Here is a 6,000-nt window from a genome sequence, read left to right as displayed (position 1 = left end):
TTGCTGGTGTGCTCCAGGGTTTGTTCAAGTCAGTAGTTTTCTGCCTTTCCACATCAGCACCCATTTTCCCCACCACCTCAGCTCAGACCAGAGCTCACCAGTAATCCTCACTGTAGTACAGTCAGAGCCGCCGCTCAATTTCCCCCATCTTCTGCTCCACAAATGCATTTATTTAATCATCATTTATAAATAGATGTTCTGTTATGGGGGGGGGAATAAGAGACTGTTGTGACCTTTATCATGCAGAAATTGCTTTGCTAAATAAAGCTGGGGAGGGGAGTAGGTGGTCTTGGACAGCTTCTCTTCCTGGTTTGAAAAACAGTCAAACCCTGGGATGGAGTATTGCATTAACTACAGATTAGAAATCTGAGCTCCATCATGCAGAATTAACATAGTTGTAAATCCTTTGTTCGTAGATTCTGAGATACCAATGACCACTTTCACCTCAACACAGCAAGCATTTATGTACTTAATTTTTAATAAAAATCCCTCATATTCTGCCTTGTTGCTCATGAACAATTCTTGGTGGCTGACAAGAGGAATCAGTGATGCTACGACGCCCAAGGAATAGCTACCAGAAATATGGCCACTTTAAGAACAGACATTTAGCACCAGATCTCCCTCCTTTCTACTGCAGCCCTATGTATTCCCTAAAATTCTGCTCCTGTGGGGAGAGGAATAGGATGGAGGGGAGTTGGGGGTGAGCAGCAGGAAGGGGGAATCTGCAAAAATTACGCCCTCTTTTAGAAGCAGAACTCATGCCTGCTGGATCCAGTCTGAGGTCTTCGTACAATACATGGGTGGCGTACAGGCAGATACAGAGTCAGTCCATGGCATCTCCAGGTGAGGATCTCTGGCAGAAGGACAGGAATGATGGAAAACTGATGGGTCACAAACACTGAATATGAAGTAGCTTCGCATGCTTTTGCTCTGAACTCTCCATATTCTACTCTTTATGCTTTCTTCTTTTATCCTTTTTCCAGCCCACTGAAGACAGGATTTCTACCATTAACTCCAGGGGACGGGGAGGCACTGCCAGCTCAATGGAGGAGGGCAAGGCAGGCAGGATAAACCTTGTTGGGAAGAGGGCATACTCTAGCGAGATAGTTAGAAGTTCTAGGCCACCAGTTGCCTGTAACCATCTATTGATGTCATAGGCTTTTCAACTGTTACGAGCCGTGATTCCTACACGGAACATGTAGAAGCTGAGTACCTGAGGCCAGGGACAGTCAAAGGAAGAGCTATTTTGCTTTTGTGCTGATTTGCTACGGTAAAGAGAACATTGAACTAGACTGACCTTTAATCTGAGCAGTATGTTCTGTATTACCTGTCAACAGCATACAGAGAATGGGCATTCATGAAATCAAACTGCACTGCCGGAGGCAGCCTGAGTGTACAGCTTAATGCTTTAAGATCAGCATTTGCTTTAGAACACTGGTTTCCAAAGTTCAGGGGACCATTTCCTTAACGTGTCCGATGTGGAACACCTTTATACTGCAGAGAATTTGAGGCTTGTTCAAAACAGCTCATGTGGAACACCAATAATTCCAGAAGGTGCTGATGGCACCACAGATACTAACAAAGCTTGATTCCAGTGTAAGCTTTCATGGACAACAGCCCATTTCTTCAGACACGACCGGGCATCGGATGAGGTATGTTCTAGTGCACAAAAGCTGATGCAGGAATAAAATGGTTAGTTTTTAAAGAACCACAAGGCGCCCTTGTTACATTCACTGCGGTGACTTCTGCATGCACCTGCTCTATTTATGGCACACACTGTTAACACCACTTGCGGCTAAGTGAGAAATAGTGCTTCAAAAGCCTGTCAAACCTGTGGCTCTTTTTATCATAGTGGGACAGAAAATAACAAAAGATTGTGGATTACCACAGATAATGATTACTTTATGTTCGTTGTCGTCCTTCTATGCAGCCCCACATTGGGACTGCGCACACGCAGGCCAAATGTGTGTCTGCACAGAAGATATTCGACAAACAACAGTTACAGGTGAGTGGAACACTGTTTATACTGGCCGTAAGGTCCTTGAAAACTCAACTCAGCCTTCTGGTTGTCCTCAGAACTCTTTTATTTCTATAGCTTGAGAATTTCCGTCAAAGGTTCTCATCTTTTCCAAACTGTAACCTCTTTGGAAACTTTTTTTTTAATTTGGCTTCTAAAACTGCAAAATACCACATACATTGATAGTCAACACAAGCAACATCGGCAGCTTTCTGAGCTCACTTGTCAAAACCATTTGAAAGTAGACCAGCCAATCCTTGCCATTCTCCCTAGGGACCCAAAGCAGTTCACATTGTTCTCTCCGCTATGACGTCTTTACACCAGAACTAGAATACAAGTACCTTGCTTACTGCGGCAAAGTTTCTTGAATTGGCACGGTCCTTCACACCAAGTATTGTCACTGTGGCTACCTGAATACACACACACACACACACAGGCGATGAAGAGACCTGCCATATATTAGCACACTTTCCCAAACACTGCATTTCTGCCTTGCCCTGTGCTGCCCCCTGCTGCGCGATCTTGAATTCTCACATACTGAGGAAACACCACAGAATAGATCTGCCAGGACTTCTTAAAGATGCAGGAGATCTGGGAGCTGCATGTCCACTTGAGGCTTCCTTCCTTTGCACGTCGCCCAAGTCAATTTCCTTAAAAGCAGAAAACTTCAGAAAAAGTTTTCTCTGTACCTGACATGAGAATTTAATACAGCAGTATGCTAACGCTTTAGGTCGTAACATATTTTTGAAAAACTAGTACTGCATTCAGTAACAAAACAGTGTGCTCCTTCCAAGATCCCTCTTGTTGTTTAGCATGTGAGCAGAGCTTACTGCAAGTGGCCGAAAGCCATCACAATCTTTTGGCCTAAAAAGTAATACATGAAATGCAACCGTTAACAGAAAACAATGGTAACCCCCCCTCCAATAAACACTAATTTAAAAGAATTAAAAATTCCATATTCCATAGGTGCAGTAAAAGTAACAGATTAAACACCAAGTGTAAAACTTTAGCATGGATTTTCTTGGCAGCCAGTACATGCAGTGATACCATCTGAGTGTCAGGTCTTGCCAGGTATTTCCCCCAACCCTTCACTGCATCACTGAGGTGTATGAGTTAAAGTTGTTTTTATTAAAGAAAAATACCAGTATCAAGATGCTAGGACAGGAGTATTGGCTGGAATGGCCCAAGGTAGCAAAGCAAGGTTAATTATAGGTCACAGTCCCCCCCCCCGCCCCCCCCCGGTGGGAAAGAAAGTTTGTTAGGATTTTGGCACGCAGAGTCTGGGAAGAGGGGAGGAGGGAAGGGACAAGCTCTACTCAGTCTCTTAGGAGCTTGGTGCAGTCTCTGCTGTAACTTCAAGGCCGAGTTCCCAGGCCTGCCAGGAAGTCATAACCAAAACACCTGCAAGGTAAGCAGCTAGCAACCATTCAGCAAAACAGGTTTTACTCTGCATGTTCTCAGAGGCATATTAATTACTCTATCAAGAAACTCATAACACAGATAAGATGGAACATTTAACCCATGGCAGATATGCTAGAGGCTTATCTGACAGTGAGTGACGTGCTGGTCAACATCAAATAAAAGATAAAATTATAAAACCACCTAAATCCAGAACACGGATATCGGTGAGCCAAGATAACGGCGAGAAATTTGGATCTGGGTTCCTGAAAGAGGTGACAAAATAATGCATGCTGGGGAACGTCCTCCGATTCTGGGGTTCCACCAGTACATAGATGCTGGGTAACAGGTGTTTGTATGTATCCTCCTGATAACATAGCTGAGTTTTTGATCAGAAGTTAGTTGGATACCAACTAACTTTTGGTCAAAAGATACCAACACTGTCCATCACTTGAGCAGAGAGAGTACATATTCTTTGTCATGACTAGATGAGGTGATGGCATCTGCCAGACTTAATTTCCCCGGGGGGCATGAGGGAGAGAAGAAGGATTATGGCATATGTTGATTAAATTTACAGGTCAAACAGGACAAGAGCAATGGATTCCCCCAATGAAGTCAATGGCACAGTAAACGGAACATAGCAAACCCCCAAGTACTGCATTTACTTGAGGTCCTTGTCAGGTTACATTTGCATTGACTGGCATTATCAGCTTGGAAGGAATAGGACCCAGTCATTACACTCACTGAAACACAGTACTGTCTACCAATGTGAATGTGGTGGTGGCCCTCTTTGTGGGACTCCCCACCAGTTTCAAAAAGAGTCTGAGACCAGTGGCAATTAGAAGTATAGAAACTCAACTCACTTTGAAATAAGCATTTCAAAGTCCTGAATACACAATGAGTTGAAAAGATTTCCAAAACAGAGTTTATACTAGAGTTTTAAAACTCCAGGGAAACCTTTCCCTATTGACTCTGGTAAAGCACAGTGCAGCTAATTTTGAGACATGGTCGAAGTCATGCCTAATTCACGTGGAGACTGGCCAGGCCCCTTTACAGGGACTTAATGGGCCAAAGGATTTAAGTCAACATATTATACATTATTTCAACAAATCACAAACAGTGCATGTACGTCTGTCAACAGAAGTCAAATTCCACATTCTGTCAAGTAAGTAAATTTGTATTTAGGTTCACCGTTTAGCATGCTTGAAAGATTTAAAATAGTTTGGAATTTTGTCAAAACCCAGAAAAAGTGTACGTGTACCGTATGGCTAGCAGTGGAGGAGCAGGCCCGTGCTCCATGGCCACTGCATGACTCAAGGTACTTATAAAGGGAAGGCTAATAATTCCTTGAAAAATCACGAGAGAGATCACATTGCAGAACTACCAAACATTTCAAGATTCCACATTATCAATTAGCATGGAGTTTCTTCACATCACAGTTCATCATATGTGAGAAAATTAGCTAAGACTGCTTGTTGAAAATTAAAAGCCACGCAAACAAAAAGAACACAGGAAGCTGCCTTATACCGAGGCAGGCCACCAGCCTGTAAGTCCAAACCCGTGTACTCTGTCTGGCCACGGCTTTCCAGTCTTAGAGGAAGGTTTTTTCCTAGTCTTGCTACTGGAGAGCCTCTTGCCTGGGGATTCCAGTGACTGAACTTTCAGCATACAAAGTGTGCCCTCTACTGCCAAGCTACTGCCCCTCGCAAATACAGATATGGACGTAACAGAAATCAATATACCCCAAGGGATTTGTGCTCCACTTTGAGACAAAAATAAATCAAGTTGTTTCCTGATCTTCCCTCGGTCCTCACAAGAGTGCATCTATAATTGGGATCAGCAGCTCAGCACCGACAGTTGCAGACAAAAATATGTAAAAGCCCACAATTTAGTGCTGGGATTTTTTTATTTGGCTAATGCTAAAAATCCCATCACTGTGCCAGCCTTTCTTTCTAACATCAATGATATTTCTGTAAACAGATTCTCCAGATGACGCCATGGATCCAATCTAACTTCATGCTAGAAATGGCGGCCAGCACTACAGATGTCAACTAGAGATGGGCGCAAACCGGAAAAATGGTGGTTCGTTGCAGTCGCGTTTCATGAACCACGAACTGGCCTGACATTGCCCAGTTCACGAACTGGCTCGTCACTTCCAGGGCAGCAGAAGGTCTGCAGAAAGCCCGTCCCCCCATTGCCTAGGAAACTGATTGATCTTTACCAGGTTGTGTGCAGTGACAAACCGAAAAACCAACCAAATGAACCATTCTAAAATCATAGTGGTTTGTCACAGTTTGTCAGAAAATGAGCTCCCACGAACCACCAGTTAGCGAACCCCCCCCCAAAACTGGCCCAGTTTGTGATGAACTTTGGTTTGTATTTCAGTCCATACCCATCTCTAATGTCAACCCCTCTACCCAAATGTGTGGGACCAGGAACCATTATTGTCAATACAGGAACAATGAGGATAAAGTAGACATTGCACCACAAGATACAAACCTAATGTAAAATAAGGGCAAATGTGCGGGCTGATATGCTCAATACCAGGTTTCTGACCATTTTCATTATGTGAAAGTTCAAAGGAA

The sequence above is a fragment of the Eublepharis macularius genome, chromosome 7 (assembly GCF_028583425.1).
Source record: "Eublepharis macularius isolate TG4126 chromosome 7, MPM_Emac_v1.0, whole genome shotgun sequence".
NCBI classification, from domain to species: Eukaryota; Metazoa; Chordata; class Lepidosauria; order Squamata; family Eublepharidae; genus Eublepharis; species Eublepharis macularius.
The sequence above is the reverse complement of the archived record's forward strand: the minus strand, read 5'-3'. Positions refer to the sequence as shown.